The 14,387-nt window shown below is 36.9% G+C and overlaps 1 pseudogene; it reads left to right on the top strand.

Moving 5' to 3' along the window:
• Positions 1-14,387, top strand: part of LOC135213315 (fibrocystin-L-like) — a 130,447-nt pseudogene that overhangs the window by 78,572 nt on the left and 37,488 nt on the right.

Below are 14,387 nucleotides of genomic sequence, written 5' to 3'. Positions count from 1 at the left end.
CTCTTCTCTCCAGCAAGGGGAGTGAAGATTGGTGACAAACCCGTCTCTTGTGGTTAACATGGTTTTTTTTACTTCTTCTATGTATGCAATGAATCTGGACATGTTTCATTGTTTTTCATCTCAGTGGACTGAGTGTTAGATATCCACATATGTAATATCTCAAAGGCTTAGGTCCTCTTCTTTAGAATTCTCATTTCTAAATGAAATGATCAGGTGTGCCGAACCTCCAGTCAGTTCAGGATTCTCATACCTCCCTCCAATTGAGTCTATCCTATTGTTAAGACCGAAGGTTTGTTCCATGTATGAACAAATGACAACCCCTTTTACATTTCATCCTGGTTTCAAGAGCAGTCTCTGGACTTGCTTCCACCTCAACTATGCATCAGATGCCAGATACCATGGATTCCTTGCATTTACAATCTTTGATCGTTTTTAACCAGTATCCATCTGGCACCAGAAGATTTATTGTATTGTTGAGACCTCAGGTTTGTAAACATTGAAAAATACAAGTTAATTAAAAATTTGTCATTTTTTCAACTGATATAGCTAGGCTACTAGACCAAGGGTCTAGAAGTTTGCCCAGGCATATCAAATGTCGATAAATAGCCAAGCACATATTACTGTCTGCTAATAGAGTATCCTATCCTTTTCAGTGAGCTTCACGTAGTTGCCTAGTAGAAAAAACTATTCATTTAATCACCAATAGGTTATGTAGTATATGATGAACTAAACAGGTAAATGCAGTAACATGATTAAAATTTATGAATATTGTAAGCTATGAAATGCATTTACTACCTTGCATATTACAACATCAGTGCTTGTTTTAGAAAGTATGCAATAGTACTCTGGTAGTACGAGGCTTGGGTGTGATTTGTTGTACTACGATTCATAGTTTCTCATAAATCTTGATACTGTGTATGTATGTGCCCTATAATTGTTTTGCTGTTTTTTTTATTCCAAATTAGGTATGGCTTATGGATTTTCTCAATGGATGGCTACTTTCCCAAAACTGGAGTATGTGGAGGCCATAACCTGGTTAGTAAGAAAAAATGTTTCTGCTCATTATAAGGTTCATTGTCGACAGTAATAAATATCAGTTGTATTGAATGAAAATATCAACATTGCATTAAAAGTTTTTGGGTCAATATTACACTTTTACCAACTTACCAACTTTCAGCTTGAGATGTTTCAGTTGTAAAAACTTGAGTGTTTGCATCATATGTGAGATATGTACATTTTATTTTAAGTATGTATTTCATTGCCCCTTTTTCAAGGAAAGATAACAGATTTATGTTTATCATAAAGTTTATTTCGTGTACAAAGACCAAATTGTCTTGAAAGAAAGCTATTACCTCACATTTCTATATGCGATAGGCTAACCACAACATTGGATGCATAGATTACTTTAATTGAACATACAAACAACTCGGCTTACAAATGAGTTCTTGGAATGTAATTAGTTTACCTCTAGAAGGCTGTCTGTATTAGTGCTATTGTGGCCAAGACCAACTATGAGCGAATTCTTTTAGATTGTTGCTCTGTCTTATGGAGCCTGGGCAAGACCATAAGAGTTATTCCTTTTAGGAGGAATAGTGCCTTGGTATCAAATGCGTGTTAGGAATGCCAGTGTCCTCCCTAGAATTTTAGATTTCTTATACCTTTGAAAGTCACTTTTGTATAAGTAAGTTGAGTATTTTGTACCTTTTAAGGAAAGTTTTTGTCTTTTCAACTCCATCTTGGCTATACTATGGACTACTCTCTCAGTCCTTGCCTTACAGGACTTCACTGAATACAGTACGTATAGTTACATGCATCTTATATGTGACAGCAATAATCCCATTTTCATTCTTGAATTTACATGTTAGTACAGTATATACTATTTTCTCTTCGTAGGTGGCTGCTTGGCATGACTTCACAGTATGGCATTGTGACCGAGGTGCTGAAGTGGTCTCCGGTGGAGCATTACAGTTTCACAATTTTGTAGCTTTAGATAATGAGAATGCTGGTCTAGAGATGGTTCAGGTATCAGGAGGATTTGGGGTTACTAATGGACCAGGCAAGTGATTTTTTTGTAGCATAACTCCAAATAAACTGACTTTGTATATTCAGATGATTATTGTTGTTTTGTAGCATGATGGAAACGCAGTTTTAACCATTAATGTTTTTGTATAGTCTGTATTTTAAAGCTGTATTTAACTGTGATAATATGTATAATGGGTACCAGGTCCTTTTCAAAATTTATAAACTTTTCCAAGAATATAAGACATTCCCTTAGTTAAGTCATGTTATAAGAAATTCCCTTAGTTAAGTTATGTACTTAGTTTTATTAATTAAATGATTTGTCAGGTTTTATTCTGTAAATGTTATGAAAACAATGTGTAAATAAAACATTCTAATTTAGACAAGTAATAGTAACTGAAAATGATCACTCTTTCCAACCAAATGAAAACAAACAGGAATCTTCAATTCTCTTCTGGTGGGACACTCCCAGCTGTCACCCAAAGGATGCAGTGCTGGTACCAGTGGTATCATAGCTCCAAAGAAATACATCTTCAGCATATCAAATACAACCTTTGTTAATTTTGATCAAGGAACTTGTACAGCGCTTTCTGGATGTTCACAGTGTAAGCCTTTTCAAGGAGGTTACAGAGTGCAAGTGAAAGAACTTGCGTTTGATAATTCTCCAAACAAGGTACTACATATGTTTTACTATCTTTTTTGTAGATTTAGCTTTGTTTTTAGTGGATGGTGTTTTTAGAAGTTTGATGATAATTTAGGTTGAATTTTCAGATGCCTCTGATGACAAATTTGTAATCAATTTGTATTTTTCATAGCTAACAAACCTTCAGTCTTAACAATAGGATAAATCTTCTGGGCAGGAGAGCAAATGCGAGCATCCACACTCCAAGGCGGTCGAAGAAAGACTAAGTACGTCACGGTGTGCATACGTGGTCGGTGACCACTCTTTGCCTCGTATACACATTGTTTCTAGATACCACAGATTTCTTAGATTACAATCTTTGATTGTTTTTAACCAGATTCCAGTTGGCGCTAGAAGATTATCCTATTGTTAAAACCGCAGGATTGTTAGCTATGAAAACTACAAATTGATTAAAAATTTGTAATTTTCCACATGCCATCATGCTTATCACTTGTAATTTTTAACTTAATCGGCTTATTTGAATCTGTCATTTTTACTGAGCAGTGTGGTGAAAAATTATTTTGTCTGACATACAACCTTCCATAATTTTTTTAGCTGAAATTTTCATGGGAGCATGAGACAATCTGGATTGATGCAGATGGGTCGCTGTCAGGAGCGGCTGAAAACACTGTTTTGCCTACAATGGACATCTTACCAGCAAGTGCATGTCAGAAGGATGTACCAGAGTTCTCTATCAATTCAGGTGTAAGTTTTCTAATAACTGCAATAATTAAGGGCTAATGTTATCAAAGTGTGTGAGAAATTTATGAACTATTATGATTTTGTCATTTTGCATACATATTGCCTACAAATGAATATAAAATTATGTGTGTTACACTTTCTTGAAAAGTAAATTAAAACTTGAAACATTCCAGGCAAAAGGATCTGTATGTTCACCTCCCATGAAGTTCTTGAGAATGCATTTACCTGAAAGTTCAGTTCGTCCAAACTCTTTGGAAGGTAGAGACTTAATTGTGACAACTTCTTACGGAAATACAAGTCTCCCTTTCCGTCTCAAAAGACTAGGTAGGGGTCCTGGCTGGATGGGACTTATCTACAGTGGGGCCACTTTCAAGTGGGCATTTGACTATTCAGAACAGGTATGAGATGATTCTGTTGCATGTTGATTACTTGTTATTGCAACTATCTTTTTAATTTTGCATGTCCAGGTACTAATATATAAGACTCATTTTATACAGACCTCATCTACTGTCCAGTGGATCAGGAATAAAAGAAATTAGGGGAGAATCCTAATTCAGTAGCTAATTTTGGAAATTATCAGCTTCTAGTAATATAAGAAGTATGTATGTGGGTCACTCTTATCCAGTGAATAAGCATGCTGTATAAGACAGTTTTGGGTAATCTGACATTTCATCTGTTTTCAAATTTCAGGAGTCAGTTTGTAGAATGTGGCTCCACAGGTATGAAAATGGGGCCAAAGGAGTTGAACGGGGAGCATATGAGAGATTTCTATGAGAATATGAGTTGATTTTGACAAAATAGGAAGCCACAATACAGTATATTGTTTTTAGTTTAACCATTTGCCTTACTACAGTGACTCCTAAAGAGCCAATACATAAAAAGTTGTGGATATGAGTCAGATCCAAATATGAAAATAGTCTAGTCTTGTTCTTGGATATATTACAACATAGTTCTTGTTTTTCTCTTAGCTGAAATTGAAAGGGAAAAAGTTTATTAAGAACCTGAATAGAATTTCTTATCCAAGCTAAAGAAGCTGTACAAACTGATGTAGTGATGCTCAAATCTCATGCGACATGACTCCATAGGATTTCGTTCAAAATTCACTAACTGGCAACTAGCATGCTCCATATTTATCTATTATTTCAATGCAGAAACGCGATTATTGCATACAATATGGACATAATATGTTTCATAAGAGTGAAATCTGTCATATATGTCAAAACTGTAAGAAAATGTTACTTTTAGCAAATTTCAGAAAAAACTCTTTCGAAACATTTTCAAAACTTTCGTTCACACATCGCTGAAGCATTTGACCTAAATGAAGTCGTCATCAAGCATCAGTTCAAATGTTAAATAAAAAAAAAAATTGTCATAACAGTAATAATGCTTCCAAAGCCAACATAAAATTTGAAATAGTCCTATTTGATTGCTTTTACACCTCAATGCTGAAAAAAATGTAAATATGTATATACAAAAGTAGAATGCGCCCACCGATATCCACGTGTGAGGGGAGCGTGTGTGACGTATCATTAGTGTCGGTGCAACAACAACCACCCGGTGTAACATAAGTAGGTCTACACTGAATAGCGACAATGAAATTATCTTGAAAACACTTACTTTATATGTGTTAGAGGAATATTTGGATTTTCATACATAATTAATTGTTATAATTCTTAAATATTAAAAAAATTATGGCATATTAGCAAATATTCGCCTATGCAATTATTCTTTTGCCAAAGCCAAGATATTGTTCCTAGGCCTAGGTGTTAGATTTCTTTACTATACAATTAACAATCACATCTCTCTATTAACAATTTATGGCCAGAAAGCAAATGAGGTTATCTACACATTCTTGTTCTTGAAGTTACTTTATGAAAGAATAAATTCTACTCCAAAAGCAAGGAGAAGGACTTTTAAGAAAACAAATATTTTAAACCAATTGAAAAACAATTGTTCCATACGCCTTGATATTAATACTTATGATATTTCGATTAATAGTCATCTTCTCCATATAATCAAAATCATTATCTCTTATTCCTCAAAGAACAGGTAATCTCTACAAATAAAAGCATTAGTAACATTACATCTCATAAGGCTTAGATTATTCTTTTAGGCCTATAAATCATTTTGCAACATCTAAGCAGCTTAAACGCAGCCTAAAACTTCAACATTCAAAGAAAACTGGTTGTAATTCAAATAATCTCTACAAATAAATTAATTAATAACATATTATATCTCAGAAGGCTTAGATTACGTTTTTAGGCCTATAAAACATTTTGCAACATACAGGCAGCTTAACACAGCCGAAAGCTTCAAAATTCAAGGAAAACTTGTTTTAATTCATATTCCTACGTTGAAAATGTTGTTATGACTGTTGAGCTTAATTAGGTTTACTGTCATAATTTAGCAGACGTAGTTGTGTTGACCAGTCCGAGGAGCATGTAAAGTGTGCTTTCATTGATGGCACAGCTAACCTTAGCACACCGCACTTTGAACTTAGCAGCGTAAAAAAAGAAAATCAGTTCAAATCACACAGATTACGAATTATACCAATGCATAAAATGGATCATATTTATATAACCATAAGGAAAATAGGGCTAGCAGTGAATTCACAAACTTTTCGACATGTATGACAGAAAAAAAAGTATAACACTACTTGGCAACATCACGTTGAGTCTGAGAATCTAGACGATACAAAAAGAATCATGTCGCATGAGATTTGAGCACCACTGTACACTCGGCAAGGAAACTTAAGATACAGTTTTTTTTTAAATCTTCGGACATAGTATGTTATTCAATAATGCCACACCTGGCAACTCTTGAAAAGGGGCGGAGCTTCAAAATCATAGTGTTCGTTGCTTTCTAGATTTCTATCAACTTTACCCATAAAGATTCTGTTGAGGTCCTATAATCATTTATACTTGAATGTAGAAACAGGCTCTATATTATTCATTAATGCTGGTTTGGTAACGTCAGTTCAGGGTAGAATATCGATCATCCTTTTTTAAAACCTACTGTGAAACCTTATTTATAAGTAATCATTGACATTAAACTGAGGTAAAATTCATACGTAATTAAAGACGGATCTTAAACAATGAGAGAAAGGGTTTTAAAATTTGGGCAGTACTTGTGGAAATCGTGAGGAACAATACAGTAAAGAATGAAATATTCTGACGATAGAGAGAGAGCGCGCAAGCATAGGCCTATCGATAGAGACACTTAATTCATTATATTTACTTTGAGAGATTAAGTGGTAAAATTTTTTCAAACAATGTTTCAAAAAGTGGAGAGAGAGAGAGAGAGAAGAGAGAGAGAGAGAGAGAGAGAGAGAGAGAGAGAGAGCATAGGTCTATCTATAGAAATACTTAATTCATTATATTTACTTTGAGAGATTGAGTGATAATATTTTTTCAAATGTGTTTTAAAAGTGGGTGGAGAGAGAGAGAGAGAGAGAGAGAGAGAGAGAGAGAGAGAGAGAGAGAGAGAGAGAGAGGAGCAAAATCTGCTCATGTGAAAGCTTAGGCCAATTTATAACTACTTAATTTCATTATATTTTCTTTGGGAGATTGAGTGGCAATATATATATTTTTTAAAGTATGTTTTAGAAGTGGAGAGAGAGAGAGAGAGAGAGAGAGAGAGAGAGAGAGAGAAGAGAATTATAGTACTGGTGACGGACTTGTGACGGGGGAAAGGCAGAAGAAAATATAATGAATTAAGTATCTCTATCGATAGGCCTATGCTTGCGCGATAGGATATGACTGCCAAGATCGTGCTGCACTATGCTCGATAAAATTTGAAGGATCATAATATTCAGGCTAATTCTCTAAGAAATTCATACCCTAATCTTGATTACATTCGACAGTTGCCGTAGCATTCAAAGATTGTAAAAAAACGTGAAAATTTTTAGACACAGGGTGCGGTCATTCTTGCTCTCTTGATATAGTCTTTACTTTTGAAAATCGGGTTTCATCCACAAATCATTCACGAAAAAATCTGTGTTAAGTAAAAATATTTATCACCAAAAATAACTCAATATGTATTGCACAGGCAATTATAGTTTTATACCGTGGGAGATCTTTCAGCCAAGCGGCAAAGAAATGCAGTCGTGTAGGGCTGTAGGCTACTACGAACTGCTTTGTAATGGGAGCATATAGCCAGAAAATCTTTGAGCTGACATGCTACTTTAACCTTGATTAAGATTTATGTTTAAAGACAATAGCTTTGTAAACAGCAACTAGCATTCGATCCATGTCAACGTCAAAGTAATCAAAGTGTGAAATCTGTTACGTTAGCCATTATCCAGTGACTTGCTCTTTCCCGCTCGAAGTTCTAGGGCTCCTCCTCACATCATAGAAAACGCTCTTGCGGATGCAACTAGATTTGTTCAACCTGCCTTAGCTGTCGCAACATTGAGTGCCATTGACGTCAGCTAACTTTAATCGCTTTGGAACACAATCATAAGTTTGTAGAAACTAAAATAATTGCATTCACCACTTACGATGACGCAATATATCCCCGTTCATGAAGCAAAACGAGTAAATATTGTCGTCGTGATACATAGTACTAAAATCAGAAATTCACATTCTATCTACCAGATCTCTATGAACGAATCCATCTGAGAAAATCCAATTACTTCGGACATATATCGTGTTTTTAAGTATCTGAACGGTTTTGTTTTGCAGTTTTAACTTATATGATATAATTTGCTGTATATTTTCATATTCTAGAGTAAATTTAGCGATATTATGTCTTTCCACTAAAAACAAATGGGAAATTGGATGAACGAAAGCTAATGAAAACTGTATCTTCAGTTTTCTTGTCGAGTGTACATTTGTTAAACTCTGTGGCCTAGTGTATAAGAAGGAAGGTACTAAAGTTATTACTATAAATGGAATCTCTAACGAGATGCACAGTATAGTCAAACTCGAGAGTTTAAAACGGTAATTATGCATATGCACAAATCATTAAGTTTTTGCTGATCTCCTAAAATTGCCTATGAATGCTGGAGTTAATCTAAAAACAATTGACTCAATAGATCAAGAATTAGCAAGACTTGAAATTCATGGCTGTTCTTTTTAATTACAAGCTCAGAAATTTTGGCACATGTGGAATTGTCAATGCAAAAACTACTGTTTTCTTTGGTTTCCTTTGGCATCTTGGATAACTTGGGAAAAATCGTAAACCACTGCCCTCTTTGATGCTTGTTATTTACATTGGTTTCTGTCTTTATGGCTGTTTCTGCATGCACACAAGAAGAAGTACAAATGTACTTTAATTAATAGGCCAAGGAGCAGCATAGCCTACCAGGAATCTTATGGAATATTAAAGCTGATTTATTTGCAAGGTTGATTGCTTAGGACTTTTACATTGGTCATTGCTAAAAAAGGTTTAACACATATGCACTGGTTGGACTTAACACTCCTAGAAAATAGTTTTAAGGACTCCAAGACAGATGGAAATTCTGCATAAGCGATGGAAGGTGATACTATTCGGTGGACTGTTCAAACTCTTTGTATATGCTTAAAAAAAATTCTCTTGAATTGAAAAATATCAAAATACCTCTTGTAGGTATCTGTGAGTACCATTTACCTCGCTTTGGAGAAAGGCTACCCACTGGTCATAGTAATTAGATCAGCATTGTATAGTATTTTTGTATATCAAGTTACTGGTGGTAGCAGCTTATATTTCCCCACTTTAGTTTTAGTAATGTCACTTATGTATGTATGTCACCCAGATGTCCATAGACTTTTTTATGTAGCCTGCAGAAATGACTGAGAATGTCTTGTGTTTTGTCATTTTTCCTTTTTGTCTTCCACAGAGGAACTTCTAATATTTATAAAACCTAATTTATTAATGAGCTATTTTACAAAAGCTTCAAGTTGCTGTGTCATAGTAATTCAGTAAATTTTTTACTATTGACCCTCATAACTGCAAAATGAAATGTTCCTCATCTCTTGCCATCATGTTTTGTGTCTGTATTAAAATATTAAAACATTATTTTTAATTATAAAAATATTTAAGTAGGTAACTTATACTAGCCAGATGCCCCTTCACCCTGATGAATGGTTTTTTTTTACGTTTTTCTAGAGTTGGGAATATCTCAAAATTGGCTCACTCATTTCCTCTACACAAAAGGGTCACAAATTTTGATACATATTAGTACAGTCATACCCTACATATGGAAGTCCCTATGTACGAAAAATCCAGGTTACGAAAGCAAAGACGAAGATTTTTTGCGTCTGTGTACGAAAATAATTGAGGTTGCGAAAGAGTTTACTGTAAAGTCTGAGATTCGCCCGGACCACCGAGAACAATTTTAAAACTCGCGCGCCGCCAACTGAGTAGACTCGCCACCATCCTCCCACTCTCCCATTGGTACCTGATGCTAGTTACAGCCGTAAGATCCTGCTCTCCTATTGGTCAGCATCTATCCCATCATGCATTTACGTAAGAGAGTTCCTCAACCATTTCATTTTAGCAGCGTTATCATACACACATGGAATTCGTTCGTTCACGTAGATTTCGTTCGTTAACGTAAATTCGTGTTAGTGATTTCGCTTTCGTTGTACTGTAAGTTACTTTATCATGTTGTGTGTGAACTTAATTACTTACGTTATTAGCCATGGGTCCCAAGAATGTTACTGAAGTTCACGGAAAGAAGAGGATGCTTTCTATGGAGATGAAGATGGAGATAATCAAGAAGCATGAGGCTGGCATGAGGTTGAGTTTGATCACTAAGGAATACGGCTGAAATCCGTTGATGATAGTCCCCATCCTTAAGCAGAAGGAAGCCATCAAAGCAGCTACACCTTCCAAGAGCATGACTATTTTTTCCAACAAGAGGAGCCACGTGCATGATGAGATGCAGAGGCTGCTTCTCATATGGATTAAGGACAAGGAAAACACTGGAGATACGATAACCAAGATGGCAATCTGCCAGAAGGCCAGCTCCATTTTCGGTGATCTGAGTGCTCAGGCTGAAGACGACGAACAAGAAGGGACATCAAAGGCAACCCCAGACTTCAAGGCTTCTCGGGGTTGGTTTGATAAATTGCGTAAACGGACTGGCATCCATTCGGTGGTGCGGCATGGGGAGGCTGTCAGCTCGGACATAAAAGTGGCCCAAGCCTTTGTTAAGACGTTCGACGAGATGACAATCAAGGAAGGCTACAGTTCTCAGCAAGTCTTCAACTGTGACAAGACTGGCTTTTTTTTGGAAAAAAATGCCTCGTCGGACGTACATCACTGAGGAAGAGAAGAAGCTACCTGGGCATAAGCCTATGAAAGACAGGCTTACGCTTGTACTTTCCTCTAACGCGAATGGGGATTGTAAGGTGAAACTCCTACTTGTGTATCATTCCGATACTCCTCGAGCCTTCAAGGCCCACAAAGTGCTAAAGGAGAAGCTTCTGGTGATGTGGAGGGTTAATGCGAAAGCCTGGATAATGAGACTTTTGTTCACTGAGTGAGTAAATCTGTGTTTCAGCCCAACAGTGAAGAAATTCTAAGAAGAGAAGCACCTCTCTCTGAAATGTCTGCTGGTCACCCTCCTGGCCTCGAGGAAGATATCCTAGCAGAGTATTCTTTCATCAAGGTTCTTTATCTTCTGCCTAACACCACCTCTCTCCTCCAGCCCATGGTCCAGCAAGTGATATCGAACTTCAAGAAGCTGTATAAAAAACATCTTTTCAAGAGATGTTTCGACATCACCGATACCACAAACCTCACCTTGCGTGAATTTTAGAAGGAGTATTTAGATATCGTAATATGCATCGGACTCATCGATCAAGCTTGGCAGGAGGTTTCGAGGCGAACCTTGAATTCTTCATGGAGGAAACTCTGGTCTGATGCCGTATCCGCCCGAGACTTCGAGGGATTCAACGTGGGCGAAGCTGATGCAGATCCAGAAGCAGTTGATGATCCTGAAACTGTTTTGCAACCAGATCTTGTCGAGATCGTTGCACTCGGCAAGTCCATGGGGTTGGTCTTCGATGAAGACGACATCAGTGACCTTCTTGAGGAGCACCAAGAGGAGCTTACGACGGATGACCTGAAGGACCTGAAGGAATTGGAGGCCATGCAACATAACGTCGTTCAAGAAGAGTTCTCTAGCAGCGGCGAGTAGGAGGACCCTATGACAACGACAGAAATTAAGGATGTTCTAGCTGCTTTTCATAAACTGCAATCATTTGTAGAAAAGAGACACCCCAGAAAGGCTTACACAGGTCGTATGCTTGCGCAGTTCGATGATGTTTGCCTGAGTTGTTTCAGGAACATTTTGAAAAGCGGGCAGTAGCAATCTTCCTTGGATAGTTATTTTTTAAAGAGGCCATTAGTAGTAAGCAAACAGGAAGGTCCAATTGATACGAAAAAACAGAAAATTGAAAGTGGTGAAGCAATTGAAATTAAAAAAAGAAAACGTAAAGTAAAAAAGTAAAAAATAAAAAATAAAAACTCAGAAAAAGGCAAAAAAAAAAAAAAAAAAATTCATCCTAAGTTTTTCGTAAAGTTAAGTGTTAATGTTTTCTGCCATTTGTTAATGTGTTTCATAAAGTTTAGTGTTAATGTATTCTGCCCTTTTTTCACCACTTTCGGACATCACCTCACTCGAAAGTTAAGGTTCCACATTTTGCTACATACGTACGTACAGTATTTCTCGTACCCTGTACACTAATACACTTTATTTACAGGTACAGTAACGGTAAGGTTAGGTATTGAATGGTCCAAATTGTTGTATTTCATTGTTTATTGGTCAATTTAGCTTTATTCTAAAATTTACTGTGGTGTCTTTGTAGGGCTTGGAACGAATTAGGCAATTTACATATAAAATGTAGTTCTGGATACGAAAAAGTCAGGTTGCAAAGGCTGCTTCAAAATGGATTAATTTCGTAACCTGAGGCACTACTCTACTATTAGCCTTATTCCTATTAGTCCTGCCAACTTCACACTTGGCAGCCGAATTGCACCAGTGGGTGATTAACAACTTAGTGGAGTTCATGGCTAGGTTATTCTGGGCAAGAGAAATGTGGTGGCCGACAAGCTAAGTTGTCAGAGTCATGTTCTAGGTACAGATTGGTCTCTGCATCAGGACATAGTGGACAGGCTATTCTATCTATGGGGAAGACCCATGTTAGATCTCTTTGCTGTGCGCTTCAACAGGAAGCCAGAGGTCTTCTGTATGGTGGTCCTGGATCTGTTCGCTGTAGTGGAGGATGCCCTTCAACATCCTTGAGACAATTTAGAAGTGTACACCCCTCCGTTCTGCCTGATCCGTCGTTTCTTGAACAAAGTGATGGGCGCCAAGAATCTCAGGATGACCATAGTAGCTCCTTTGTGGCCCCAAACAGAGTGGTTCCCGGATCGTCTGCCTCTTCTTTCAGCGCTGCTGAGATTCCCCCTTGGCACAACCTTCTCTGCCAACCTTATGTGGAGAGGTATCACCAATCAGATGTTCCTTATCTCTTGACGGCTGGAGACTGTCTTGTATCTCTTGCGAGCGAGAAGTTTTTCTCACAGCACAACAGCTCAAATGTCCAACTACCTGAGGAGATCTTCGTCAGTCGTGTACCACGGCAAGTGGGCCGTCTACTGTGATTGATGTTGTCGACAGGGATTCTCTCCAATCGGAACTCCTGTTCAGCAGACAGTGGACTTTCTGATTTTTCTCAGAACAGAGAAACTACTTTCTGTGTCTGTGATCAAAGGCTACAGGGCAGCTTTGGGAGTTCTACATCTGGAAGATGTGGGCATCACTTCATCCTATGTTGTTCAGGAGCTTTGGGCAGTCTTGTTCACCAAGGGAACTTAAACCTCTGACATGGGACTTACTTTGGTTCTAAGTAGTCTCATTTAAGCTCCATTCGAACCCCTACATCGTTCGTCAGACAGGGAACTAACTTTGAAAACAGTTTTCCCTCTGGCTTTGGCTTCCTCGAAAAGAGTTGGAGAGCTCCATGGTCTAGATTATGACGTAAAACACACCAGGGGTTAAGGCTCCATAGCTTTCGAATTTGTCCCGGAGAGTAGGGGTCCGTAGTTTTCGAATTTGTCCCGGAATTCGTGGTTAATACTTAAAATCCCTCAGTTCACGATGACAGATTTGTGTTTTTTCCATTCCTTCCCCGAAGGAATTTGTTAACAACTATCCTCAAGAGTCACTGCTTTGTCCCGTCATTATGCGCAACACTGGTTCTGTATGCTAAGAAGTATAGAAAAATGATTTTTAGTTACTTAATTTTATGTGTAAAATTAATGTTTCAACAAAATGAGAATTACTATTTGAAAATTTACAAGAAGTTTTATTACCTTCAGATATTTGGCTATGATACTTACCACCATCATCGTAGAATAGCTTTCTTTTTTAGAGTAGTATCCTTATATATTATACGTAGTACATGATAAACAATTACAGAACCTCATGACAAGATCAAATTGGGCCATAGGCACCTCCCTACTTACAAAAAGTCAACATACGAACATTCAGAGATATGAACAAATAGGATCACAAATTAAAACTGTATGTTCAGAGTAGTAATCACATTTGCTACCCATAAGTTCAAATTTTATTTGTCCTTTGCATTAATAAAATACTCTTCAAAATACAGTAGTACTGTATGTACAGTTTACTGTGTTTTAGGATGAAAAAATGCACAGCATTGTATTGATATTATATCATATGTTACTTAAATAGGAGTGAAGAGTACAGTAGTAACCAACTTAGGAACAAGTCCAGAACCTAACTAGTTCGTAAGTTGGGTGGCAGTATGCTACTGTTTTACTAAACACTTGTGTTTTTGCAGATAACAAACATTTCATATACTGCATATACTGATTTTATTGATCCTGGTGACTATTATTATGTGGAACATACCTTCATGCAAAAACCAGATGGATTTGGGTATGTATTTATGTCACCTGTATGAAGTTTTATTTTAGCAAATTATTACTGCTGAACTGCAAATATTTATAACAGAATGCCATACTT

The sequence above is a fragment of the Macrobrachium nipponense genome, chromosome 42 (assembly GCF_015104395.2).
Source record: "Macrobrachium nipponense isolate FS-2020 chromosome 42, ASM1510439v2, whole genome shotgun sequence".
NCBI lineage: Eukaryota > Metazoa > Arthropoda > Malacostraca > Decapoda > Palaemonidae > Macrobrachium > Macrobrachium nipponense.
Note: the sequence above shows the minus strand (reverse complement) of the source record. Positions and strands in the feature narration are given on the sequence as shown.